The following is a 14,524-nucleotide window of genomic DNA, read 5'->3' on the forward strand; positions in this document are numbered from 1 at the left end:
ATATCATATTTATCCATTCATCTACTTAAGGGCATCTAGGTTGGTTGTTTCCACAGTTTTAGCTTTTGTAAATTGTGCAGCTGTAAACACTGATGTGGCTGCGTCCCTGTAATATGCTGTTGGATCAAGTCCCCAGGAATTAAACCACAGACCCTGTGTCTAATAGAAGAAAAAGTAGGCCCAAATCTCCATCATATTGGATTAGGTAGGCCCTGACTTCCTTAATAAGACTCCTACAGCTCAAGAATTAAAATCAAAAATCAATAAATGGGGTGGATTCAAACTTAAAAGCTTCTCTTCAACAAAAGAAACAATCTGTGAGGTGAATAGAGAGCCTACATCTTGAGAGAAAATTTTTCCTGCTGGCACATCAAGTAGAGCACTAATCTATAGGGTATATAAAGAACTCAAAAAGCTAAACACCAATAAAACAAATAACACAAACAATAAATGGGCTAAGGAACTGAACAGACACTTATCAAAAGAAGATATACAATCAATCAACAAATATATGAAAAAATGTTCAACATCTCTAGTGATTAGAAAATGCAAATAAACTATTCTAAGATTTCATTTCACTCCAGTCAGAATGACAGCTATCAAGAGTACAAACAACAATAAGTGTTCGCAAGGATGTGGGGGGAAAGGCACACTCATACATTTCTGGTGGGACTGCAAATAGGTGCAGCCAATATGGAAAGCAGTATGGAGATTCATAGGAAAACTGGAAGTGGAGCCACCATTTGACCCAGGTATGCCACTCCTCAGTCTATACCCAAAGGACTTAAAAATAGCATACCACCAAATTACATTATTTGAAAGACAAAAATGGTGGAGAAGAAAGGAGATACATTGTTCTAATATGGTCAAAAAAGTTTTATATGTTATTTGCTGCTTCTCTCAGAGAGGATCATAGTAAACATTTGCATATTACTGGCTCCAACAAATAGTACACAAAGAAACAGGGTAGCTTGATTTACTATCCATTACCAAAACTTCTTCACATATGGTACATTTTTCTACATCTCTCTTATTTTTGAGAGAGTTCTATTGACATCCTTTAGGCCATTATTCTGTGATATATAAGTGTGGAGAGTGTCATTAATGTGCCCGAATAAACAGAATTATTGTTTCAATCAGATTTCATTACTTTTTTTTTTATTTTACTGGTCCTATAATTATCATTTTGTGGATCAGTGAGTATTACTTAAGTTAATAAAAAGAAGAAAGTGTCAGAGTCATTTTTTCAAATTGTCTCTTTTTACTCAACTAAAAATTTTGAGTCAAAATCTGAAAGAGAAAAAGACATAAATTTTTGGAAAGTCTGCACAGGTGAATCTGATACGGACAATCTATTTCTCCACCAGTTTTATATTTCTCCCCAACCACTGATCTATTACTCCAATTTTTTACTACATTTTGTTTTGTAAAAAATGCATATTAATCTCTCAAGACTACATCTGACAAGACTCACAAACTCTGCAATGATCCACTATCTTGAAGTGTTCAAAGTAAACTTTGTTCCTCTTTCCAGTTTTAGACAAAAGATTAAATAAACTTACAAAAATTTTTGAAACTTCTCAATGTTTTCTCAAACTCAAATACTTACTGAACATTACTCCCCCTGCCCCCTCAGAAATATAAGCATTCATTTCCTAGAGACCCTGTGAGCTCCATCAAACACCAACATTTTTCTACTTTGGGGCTCATACAATTGGTCTGCATAATTTTCTATGCTGAATTACAAACTATTTGGACTCTGGCATATGAGCTTAGTATTATAATGACTGGGGAATGTTGGCATTAGAAAAGTACCAATAATCATTATGCTTACACAGTATTATTTATGTTCTATAAATCGATATTCCAATCTGAGGAACCAATATTCAGGAAGTGTTAAATTCACCAGTGAGATGGTTTTTCACAGCATGAGGAGACCTGACATATTTAAAGCTCGCTGGATCTGGCATTGGTCATCCTGGACAAGGGTTTGTTTTGACCACACTGGCTAAGCTTATTGTAAGAGTTTCAATTTCAAGTTCCAATTAGACAACCTGTGTATCCAGTGTTCGCTAATCTGGCTTCAGTAACAGATTTACCTTAATTCGAGAACCATGTGTCTAATATGTCAATTGATACTTAATCATTTTATTTGACTTCTGAATTGGCAGGAACTTTCTAGAACTATCACATGGAAATGGACTCCAAACATTCTAGATTGATCAAAGCTCAAATACAGGCCACAGTAAATCAGAACCATCCATTGATCCCTCAAAAAATCAGTGAGTACACAGCCCTGTGCTTGCTTATCATGCAGAGGTGGTAGAGGAGTAGAGAGGGAAGAATTTCATTTGTGTTATGAGGAAGCCATGTATACCATGCCTGAAGCACGGCTGGACAGTTGTTTCTCCCTTTATATTAAATTGAGAGTTATTAAGTTTGTATTTACACTTTAGGTTTCCTCCTCCCTCAAAAAGGGAGAAACCATTTTATATTTAAATATAAAAGAAGCAAAATGAATCTGGTAAATTAGACTGCCTTCCCAAAACAAGGAAACTTTTTACAAAAGAGAATTGCTGGTATAATGCCCAAGTGTAAGTAATTCTGTGTGGCTAGAGGATGCGCTTGTTAAGGAGGAGGGCACACACTCTGTATACAGATTCAGAAGCCACCGTCCTGTTCATAATTCCACTACTGACTTATCCAAATGTTGCTTGAAAGCAATTATCTCTGTTAGTACATCACACAATTAAAATAGTATCTATTGATTAGAAATATTTTGACACGGTAAATATGTTTTCATCTCATTAGGAGGAAAAAAAATAAACTACCATAATACCTTCAGACTGGATATGAATACCAGCTTTCCACCTCTAGGCAGGAAATCTTAATTTGAGCACCAACATTTGAAAACTGTCATGTGAGCGTATAAGTCTATAAAGCAAACTGATCGTTCAGGAAATCCAATATGGGTTTGTTTATATTTCCACTGAGCATTTCTCTTTCTGGAGAGGAGAGTCATAGCTATGCAGAGATTTGCTGAGAAGATCTGCATGCACTGGGCATCCCAGATCTCTCCAAAGTCTGCAGTCTGCTTGGGGCAGAGGTGAATTATCTGGTTTATAGGGGCTCAGATAGAGGTCACTGCTTGGATTGCAATTCTGGCTTGCCTGTAGTTTATTTTGTGTAAATGTGGAAGTAGCAGCTCTTGAATCCCTGTAGTGAGACAAACCTTATCCTCTGTTTGAAGCTGGATTTATCCTGTGTTTCCATGATGAGGTCTTATAAACAGAACTCACTTCTTGGCACATCTAAATATGGGGAGACTTATCCTGTGAGTTTTCATTTCAAATCACTGTCAGCACTAAAATGTAGCAATTAATATATCAAACCATAATTGGGGGGGCAGTAGTCATGCTCATTTTTACAATGTATAAATTGAGATACAAATCACTTATTTCCCATGAAGTAAAGCCCCCCAATAACAGTGTTTCTAAATACTCCACAGTTTCAATGGTTGAAAAAGGATCTATACTTCTGTATTTATAGTAGAAATAGGGAATGTTTTTACAATAATGTTATGAATGTGGAAGCAAATTGGGACCCAAAAAAATTCTGTTGGATGATTTTCTTGAAAATAAAATTTATGCCAACTTTATAGTTTATAGGCTATGGGGGTGGAATTCAGGTAATAGCCTAAAGTCCTTTCCAATTTCAAAATATCCAGCATAAAAGAGAAGCAGCCAAGTTTCAAATACCCCTGGAAAGGTCACTGTCTGGAGGCAGGTGAGAACGTACCATACAGCAGGATGTTTTTATGTCACTAAAGAGCACATTTCAGAATAGAATTCTCCAGGTCTCGGAGTTGGCAATTCATGAAGGAAGAACAAATTGCCAAAAACTCTCTCTCAAGCAGGAGGTGTTTAATGAAACGAGGTTGGATATCTTAGATGCTCTGAGGATGTTTTTTCTTTACCAACAAACAATTCCATATATATCAAATAGATCATTCATTGGCCTCAGGAGGAAGGCAAGAAGACATAATTGTTTTACTTTTAACTTAAATAGGGACACCGGGTCCCTGATTATTTACCCTCTCTTCAGAATCACCATTTTAGCCTGCTGGTATTATGTGAATTGTCTGCAGTAATGGTAAATTCATTTCCCTTTATTACAAAGGAAGGTATTCAAAGGTAGTCAATCTTATTGTCAAACTGGGTTGGCTCTGCAGAGAATAATTTCAAAATATCCCTTTATTTTTTAAGAAGATTCTATGTAACCTACAGAGAAGATAATTATGAAAGTAATAAACTAATTATCATCACATTTAATTAAAAAGTGTGAATTATTGGTAGAGTTTAAGTAATGACAAGCTGTGTGAGATCATAAAAATACAAATATCAAGACATCTTAGCAGTGTTTCAATCATGTGCAAAAAAATAAAATGAGGGTTATATTTCATATGTACAGGAAATATATGCATTTATTTTTGTAGTATCACCACTTTGTATAACAAAATATGGTGAGAAATTGTAAGATTTAGTATGTATTTTAAAAGATTTATAAAGCATTCAGATAGTAGATGGGTGAGAGTAATAAGAGGTAATCTCTAGTTTTGCCTTGAGCAAGGGTACAGATTATGTTACCATTTTCTACAAAGAAAAGTGTAAGAGACAGACTGGTTTGATAAATTACAAACTAAGAATTAATATTCTGTTTTGCTTATAGAATGTTATGTTAAGTGCATGGTGATATAGGACCCTTGTATTTCCTCCCTCCACAAGTAGTGTCCCAACCACTGTTTGCAATTTGGATAAACTAATGAGTATATTAGATTTAAAGGAAATTGTCTTTAAAACTGCAAAACTTCATTTCTTAATCACATCACACACAAGTCCAGCTGGGCAGCTCTCCTATGTAACTCTCAAATGGTAACTTGGACACACAGGCTCTGCCTCAATTCTGACACTGCTATTAAAATCTTTTCGGTCAACACAGAAACTAGTTCAACTTGTGATCAACTTTTACCCTGAAGCAGTACTGAAGAATTGACTAGGAAGTTATTGATTTCTATCCTATGGAGAATTGTTTCCTTTCATAATTACTACCCAATAATTTAGGAATTGTTCCTTTGGATTTTTCAGTTATAGAACTATGAAGCATTATGGTAGGTACATTATATTCAATGTTTAAATAGAAGCAAGATTAAATAACAGGAAAATATCAACAGATAATTTTCCAGTGCTCAAGACTCTTGACAGAAAATAATCCTACTTTCTCCAAACATATTTGTTTAAAATTATCAAATAATTAAGAGCTAATAAAAAATAACTATGTTCACAAGCAAAGTCTAAGAGCATGAAGATTATTAGCACAATAGCTAAGGCACTAATATGTATATCCTATTCTCATTTATTTTATTCTCCATAAACACTACATTTATCCAATAATACTATAAATAGTTCATGTTCAATGTCTATAAATAAAGTTGATAGTGTTTTCATATAATTGGTATCATTTATTAATTCTTTAGATACATGTCACATGCTAGGGAGAAAATATCAAAACACATTTTTACTTATTAGTATATGAATAACTAAATTTAATTGCCCTAAAGTCTGTATTCTATATGTAAAATACCTAACTTTACTGTGTTGCTAACTTACTGTATCAAGAAATGTGTATTGTCAGTATTTTGTATTTGTTATTCCTTTCTGGTTAAGCAACTGAAATGTTTCTAGCAGTCATTTAAAATGGAAGAAATTGCTAAACCTCTTCTTATGCTTAGTGACAGGTTTTTAAAAAGTGAATATAGATAGAAGCAGGTTAGTGTCAATAAATATGAATCACCTTGGAAACAGAAGTATCTGCTTCCTTCCATGTAAAGTTTGTCTCTGTTATGAGTTATCTACAGGTAATACAGATAAATAAATTAGCCACTAAAAATGAAAATCCCTTGTGACACTAAAAAAGAACTAAGTTGGCATAAGGAAAGTGAAGACATGATACAAAAACTGGGTATACAATGATGCAAAAATAAAAATTCAAATCTCTTCCCAAGATTAAAAGAAAACTAACACTTGAATCTTATGAGTGTTGAAAAGATTCCAGGAAATCCAAGTCTTCTTATATAGTTTTCTCCTTTGATGGTAACTGGTAGCAAATTATTATTGGCGCTCTTTTTATTGATTTATTGATTTATATCTTATGTCTATGATACCTTATATTCCAGACCCACTGTGTGAATATAATATAGGAACCTTTCAGAGAAGGTAATATTGGCATAGTTACTGTGTCGATGAAGGAGAAGGGGTGTCACACCTGCAGGTAAGGAACTAAGGTTCCTCTTCCTGTGCTCCATTTAGGAATGCCAATCCCACAGGCTCATCTACAATCATAGTAATGAGGGCTTAGGGAGAAAAGTGACACCATGCACAACCCACTTTCAACTGGAAAACATACTTCCTGATGCCATCCAGGAAATAATGTCTCCTTTCAAATAACATATGATAATGTTAAAATGTACTGGAGATCTTTTGGAAATGTCTGGATTTTGCTTATTATCAATTCTTTAAGTATAATTACAAGGCATTCATAAGAAATATGAAACAAAGTATTTTAGCCATCAGTCACTAGTTCCTCAGCTCTAAAATGGGTAAAAGTACATGCCTTATTACAGTTTTATAATCTTTGAAATTATAAATGTTGAAATCATATATGTTGTCCTATGTGTTCACTTATTGTCTTTCCTGAAACTGTCAAGAACTGATTTTTGGTCTTCGAGTGTGAAGATGCAGATTTATAGTGATGGGGGTTAAATATTATTTCTATTTTGGTTGAAGGAAAAGTTCACATAAAACTAAATGTAGGGATGGGATTGTGGCTCAGCGGTAGAGTGCTCGCCTAGCAAGGGCGGGACCCCGGTTTGATCCTCAGCACCACATAAAAATAAAAGGCATTGTGTTGTGTCCATCTACACCTAAAAAATAAATGTTAAAAAAAACTAAATGTATTTATGTCTTTTAAGAAATACTAATAAAGCACTTAGAATGTGCCCAACACTGTTTCTAAGTGCTTTACAGATATAAATACATCATATCTTCATAACAAACCTTTTAATTCAGTATTTTTAAACTGATGTTCTCTCCACATTTTACAGATCAGGCAACTGAGGCATAGGGAGTAACCTGTATATAATAGAATCTTCATCTAAAGGTAAGCCAGGGAGTTCCTAGCTCACACTAAAATCCTAAACACTGCTACTCTGTCTTTTTTAGTATTAAAAAAATCAATTTAACTTGAAAGACTTTGTCATTTAAGTACTTATTTATTTCTGTTAAAGTAATGCATCATTCACATTCTGTTTTGAGTAAGCAGACATTCAAAGCAAATAGCTATAAAGAACAACACTCCTTTTCCTTGTGATAAAGAGAACAGAGACATCAGTTGCCTCTTTTTTTAATAGCTGAATATATTTTTCCCTGAACAGACTTAAATTTGCATTTTAAAGATCCACCTTATCAAAACTTTATTTAAATAATTTAATCAATCTAACATTTGTTGGTTGAATGCAAGGTGCTGGGCACTTGTCTGGTAGTTTTTGCATGCTATCTAATTTTATTTTTAAATACACAGCACCAACTGGTTTTTTTTGTTGTTTGGTGCTACATTCAAAGAAATTTGGAAATTGACTGTCCTCCCTGGACCTATGAAGAGTCCTTCTTAAGATGTAAGCAAATCCTCTACTTTTTTAGATCTCATTCCCCTTATGAACTGAGAGTCACAATGCATTTTCATGTTCCCTTAAAATGAGTGGGGAAGTGCTCTAGATGCATCAATTTTACAAACTGAGGTGGAAAAAAGAGAGTAAAGGAAAATGGGTAACATTTTCATTTGTCCATAAATTGATTCAATATAAGATACATTATTAGAGTGCCTTGATTTTCTTCAAAAGATATTTTGTCATTATTACAGTGTTTCCAGGGAATATTTGACTATCTCTTCTGGTTTTTAAGTTATATACAGTAGCTAATTATTGCTTAAAAGCAGTTTTACACAGTTATCTACATGACAGCATGAATTCATGTGCTATCAATTGCATCATTTGAACAAAAGTCATTCTTTTTTTATCTAATATTGGGTTAGAAAATTGATAGCTCCCTTTGCCCATACATTGTATTCTATGTGATTTGTGGAAAATCATTTTCTACAGGCTGCTGCAGTATCCTACACCCACACTGAGATTACAACCCTAGTTATAATTAACCTATGGAAAAGAAATGAAATAGACAACCAATAGGAGTACTGAGGAGATTCAAAGAAACACTCTCTATTGTATTTCTCAGAGAATATTAGATTAAAATTCAAATCCTTTCTAGTGACAGATTGTTACAGGAATAAGAAATGGCACAAACAATCCATTTCAGGACAAAGACTTCACAAAAATAGGAAGGTTGATTATAATTGAATATTCCCTATGGATATCTCTGAAGCTATGCCTCAGTCTATTTCCTATTGACAGGTGGTAGTGTAAATTAAATGTGGTATTATGCATTCAAATTGGATTTCAACTACTCATCATCCATAGTGTGACATTAGAATTAGCCCCAATGATGACAGTCTAAAGATCATAATGAGAATAGGTGCCCTTTTCCATTCATATTGTAGTTCCACTGGTGGGGAGGGTAGGAGTTGGAGATTGGATTCATAATTTTGTTATAATCTTTGCTGCCTGAAAAATTCATACCATGAATTGACTATCCTGAATATTAATACTGTGCTGACGGTTCTCTGAATTAATGACAGACAAAAGGCCACTTGTCTTCCATAAGTATTGTGCCAAATCCAAAGCAGCAATATTCGAAGTCCTGTCAATTCTACTATCAATCATTACCTAACTGTTCATACAAAAAGGGAGGAATGAGGCTTTGCAAAATAGCACAGTCCCAAAAAGTGAAAGAAAGAGTAAAGGAAGTTCTCTCTCTGATAATGGCCAGGAATGACTTCAGTTGCATGGACCAGAGGTTCTCATTCAGAGACATGCTGCAGAAATCTAATGTAACATTCTGTGAAGGTTTTTATGTGCCTGGGCATGCGAATGCTCAAATCACACCTTGTGTGGATCTGATGCCCTTCTTTCTCCATTACCTTTTTTTTTTTAGTATTTCTCAAAATGAGCACTGGGGATTACCTGCATTAGAAAAATCACTGGGACAGGGAATGTTGGTGCCTGTTGAAACTACAGATCCTGAGAGCTACCCAAAACCTACTAATTTAGAATTTCTGCAAGTGAGGCTGGAGAACCTCTCTCTCTCTCTCTCTCTCTTTTTTTTTTTCCCCAATACCATCTGTAGGTGTGTCTGAGGTACTACTGAGTGTTAAAATCCCTGGAACATGGTAGTAGAATTATCATTTGGCAATTCGGACATTGCTATGGCAATCTCAAGGTCAAGACATTAAAGCAGGAATGTCACATGATGAGTTATTTTATGAAGTTAGTATATTATTTTAGTCTTAAAGAACACTGTTACTGTTACAATGACAGAATATAGCATTTTCATCATAGTCTCATAGTCTAACCCAGTGTTTCCAATGTTTTTAGTTAGGCCATTAGACTAACAACCAAGATTAATTTTGATTATAGTTTTGGCAAGTTACCATGTAAGACTGAAGAACAGTAGTCAGCCCATAATACAAGATATCTGAACACAAATAAGGCACACACTAAGTAGGTTCAGTTAAAAAAAAAAAAAAAAGTCCATTTGCCATTTGCTTTAACTTGTCTCCAAACAACTGCCTGAAATTCAAGCTCCAAGAAGCAATAAATAGCATCTGGTAGAGTTTCTATTTCAACAAGGGTTTTTATCTAAAAAAAAATAATGACATGTAATTATTCATGACATTTGGGATTATAGAACACAAAAAGAGGAAGGGGAATGAAATGTTAAGCATTCTTGGGGATTTTAAAAAAAGTATATCTTTATTATAACTCCTAATTTAATTAATGTATTCTCATTACCATCTGGCCAGATCATCTTAAAACTTAACAAAAGAGATTAATCTGACTAATCTGATGCTTAACAAATAATAAATCTAAATGAGTTTAATACTGAAATATTGATATTATGCAATCATCATTACTAGCATAAAGCAAAATAAAAAAGGAAAAATGAAAGAAAACGACCATCTCTATCAGCTCTGCTGACCATTTAGAAATAAGGCTCCCACCATGATTTCAGACATAATTATAATATTATATTTAAGTGTACTTGAAGCAAAATGAGATGTGTTCCTATACCAAATGCTCTGTGGGTACAAATTAATAAAGTGTAGTGAATAATAATATGTGCCTGGAGTCAAATGCCCATGTCTTGGTCTCTTTTCTAAGTGTGACACACTTTCTACCTGTGAGTTAAAGGTGTTCTCTGGACCTCAAAGCCTTCACTTGAAAAATATGATTATGTATGTAAAACCTTTATGAGAATGATGCACAAATTGTATACATACCTTCATATCCTATATGAAATTTTCTTTTAGTAACTGACAACACTGTTGTACCTTATAAATAGTAGTCTATCATAAATAGGAAAGAACTTTAGATTCTGGCTCTCTGAGAGGGAAAAAAAATCACTTATTTTCTCTGGAAAATGAGTGAAAATTGTTAGATACATCTACACAATCAACACATTTTGGAGTCCCAATTAATCACTCTCCTGGGGGAAAAAGGGAGTTATGTGTTTTCCTAGTCTTTAGTACCTAAACCAGAGAAATGCTTGAGGGCGTGGAAGTACCACAATTAGCAACTTAGGTTATTTAGTTTTGTACCATTACAGATCCTATCTTTTGAAAACCAAACTGAAAAAGTCCAGAAAACATCACTAAAAAAAAAAAAAAAAAAAAAAAAGACTGAGTCATGAATACATATTCTCATTTGAAGTTATTTAAATGCAATCTCTATCAACATAAAAGTAATACCACACAAATCATTCAGGCAAGGTAGTATGCAATGATCAAGAAAAAGATGTTAGCATAAAAATTCATCATTCAGAGATCTTTATACAACAATCAATTTAATTAAGAAGGGAATAAATAAGAAATAAACCCATAATTAAATAACAGAAGACTATGAAAGGAAGTCAAGCAAGGCTAAAAACATCTTTCAGTTCTTACTAGAAAAACAATATTTTGTTGAAATGTCTCAAATTCAGTTTGGTGCATTGAATTGATTAGGTTCAGGTGTTGTATTGACAATCATGCCCTCTTTTTGACATTTGCTTATCCCCCATGCTTTAGATAACATGCAAATACATGTATCAATTTGCAAAGAAAGAGTAAATGTAAGTTATTTTTGCTGTTTATTCATATGTTAGATTAACTTTGTTTATCAACCCATATATTAAAATGTAATCATTTCATTGTCTGGAGCCTAAAGCTAATGTTAATTACAGTTTGAAACTTCGATTATTAATGCATCTTTACCTACTGAAGTGTGAAATAAGCAATAGTAGTTAGAATGCGCCAATTAAATTAGCTTCTGAGACAAGAATTCATAAGTAGGTATTTGTTCATGATGAACAAATGCCATAAAATTTTGTGTTTTAAGCTACCTTTGTGAAATCGCAGTCCCAAGGAGGGAGAACAATTATCGAACAGACTAAGTAAAAAAAAAAAAGGCATACACAATAAGCATAACACATGTGATAAGCATCCCAGACCTTTATTTGTCTATTCCCTGTGTCATTCAAAGAAAAGACTATATAGTCTCCATCAATAGCAGAAAGTGTAGGCTTCTGTTTTGTTATATATAAAGAGGGGGGGAAAAGATTTCCATTGTTCATATAGTGTATCAAAATCATGTAATACTTTGTCAACTATTTATTATTTCATTGCATTTTATTTAACCGTAAAATGGAAACAAATCTTGCCCGTTCCATTAATGCCTTATATTAGGTTTAGATAAGTTACTGTTTGCTTCCTATTTGTGGGGTTGTTCTTTCTACTTCTTCCAGGGCTACTTGCACAATAAACAGTTATCTGTATTTCCTATAAAGAATAACTTTCACAACTTCTTGTTAAGTGCTTTCTTACTATACATTCCCAGCATAATGACCCTCAGGATCCTTGTCAACATTACCACTTTGCAGGTAAGAAACCAGCACCACAGAGAGGTAGGTGACCGGTTTGAACTGTCAAAATTCATGGACTGTGTTTCCTGAAATACTTTTTTTTTCTAGAATTTTGCTCATAATTCAATTTTCAAACTTAAAATATGATAATGATGAACTCTCACTTGCAGTCACCCAGATTTCATATATTTTCATATTTTGCCAATAGTTTTAAAGAATATGAGTATTACAGAGATGAGGTTAAGTCTTCTGTGAATTCCCTCTTGATGCCTTCACCATTTGCTTCTTCCCAGAAGTAACAACTACTAACAATTGCTTGTTTATTTTCCTGACGTCTATTTTTATATTCAATAAGAACTCCTTGTTATATTTTCCATGCTCTCAAACATGATATAAATATCACGCTATTCTACAGTATTGTTAGACAACTTTAATTTCTCTTCTCAACTTCTCAAATTACCTTATAATTCACCATTGAAACTTTAAAAAATACTTATTTATTTTTATCGGTTCATTATAATTATGTATCGTAGTGGGTTTCATTATGCCATAGTCATACATGCACATAACATAATTTGATCAACCTCATTTCTCAGTATCTTCTCTTTGCCTTCACCCTGCCTCCCTCTGATCTGCCTGTACTACCTTGATTTTTCTGTCTCATAATTAAATATAAAAACTTTGTGGAATACTAGAGTCTATAAATTTGCCAACAATTCCATGCCTCTTTACTTCTATTTTTTGTTATGGCCCAAAACAGGCATAGAGGATTCTCCTGCCATAATTTTCAGTATATTTCATTATTTCACTTAAGGAGAGAATAAATGTTTAAATAATTTTCAGTCAAACAAATGTTCTAATATAATTACAGATAAATCCAGAGAGGTAATATATAGTATTAGGATGATAAATACCAATTTGAAATAAAAATTGGAAATTTCTAAACAATTTATGCAATCTATATGCAATTTATGCAATCCATATCAAATAATTCATTTAAATGTGACTGAGAAAATAAGTTGGAAATAAAGGAAAGAAAGATATGATAAATGGTGTACAATTACATCTTATTAAAATTGTCCTTGTTTAATTCTAAATATAGTTTATACATTATTTAGAATATTAGGGCATATTAAAATTATACTTAAATTCTTGAGAGATATATGTATGTCTATCCATATATTTAGATAGTGAGAGAAAAAAATGGATGGTAAATATTTATACAGATTATTCAAATAGTAAGAAGGAAAAGTAAGTGCTTGAATATCGATAGGACTCTTCTCAACTACAGGGATGCCACTGATCAAGAATATCCCTTTAGCAAGTCTATTGCCATGGTTCTATGATGTAACCTGGATGAGCTAGAACAGACAAGAAGACTAATGAACGGTTTTGTTTTCAACTTGCACAAAACCAAATTAAAGTGGATGAAAGACTTAGGAATTAGACAAGAAACCTTGCAACTGCTAGAAGAAAACATAGGGTCAAAACTCCAGCATATAAGTGCTTCCCCACTAAGACTTTCCCCAAAAGACTCCAAGAAATGAAACCAAGATTCAAGAAGTGGAATGCCATCAAATTAAAAAGTTTTTGAACAGCAAAGAAAATCATTATTAGGGTAAAGACAGCCTACAGAATGGGAGAAAAATTTTGCCAGCTAATCTTTTGGCAGGAGGTTAATATCCAGAATATATAAAAAAACTCAAAAAAATCAATATCAAAAAATCAATAAATGAGCAAAAGAAGTAAACAAATTTATCAAAAAAAAAGAAGAAACTCAACTGTCTAACAAATATATAAAAAATTACTCAACATATCTAGCAATAGGGAAATGCAAATCAAAACTACACTAATATTTCATGTCATTACGGTTAGAATGGCAATTATTAAGAATACAAAACATAATATGTACTGGCGAAATGTGGGGGAAAAGGTATACTCAAACAAACATTGTTGATGGGATTGCAAATTAGTAGAATCCCTTTGGAAAGTAATATGAAGATTCCTCAAAAACAAGGAACCATATGACCTGGCTATCCCACCCCTAAATACTTATTCAAAGAACTATAATTGGCACACTTAAGCCCACTACAGTGTTTACAGCAGCACAATTTACAATAGCCTAATTACGGAATTAACCCAGAGGCCCTGGCTATAGATGAATGGACCAAGAAAATATGGTGTATTTACACAATGGAGTTTTACTCAGCCAAAAAGAAGAATGAAATAATGGCATTTGCCAGTAAATGGATGGAAATAGAGAAAATTATGCTAAGTAAAATGAGCTAGACTCAGAAAGTTAAAGGTCCAATGTTTTCTCTTTTCCTAAAGGAAAATTAAAGAAAAAAAAAGGCAGTGGGGGAGGGAATTGGATATCACAAAGACAGAGGGAAGAACAG

Source organism: Callospermophilus lateralis, chromosome 5 (assembly GCF_048772815.1).
Source record: "Callospermophilus lateralis isolate mCalLat2 chromosome 5, mCalLat2.hap1, whole genome shotgun sequence".
NCBI classification, from domain to species: domain Eukaryota; kingdom Metazoa; phylum Chordata; class Mammalia; order Rodentia; family Sciuridae; genus Callospermophilus; species Callospermophilus lateralis.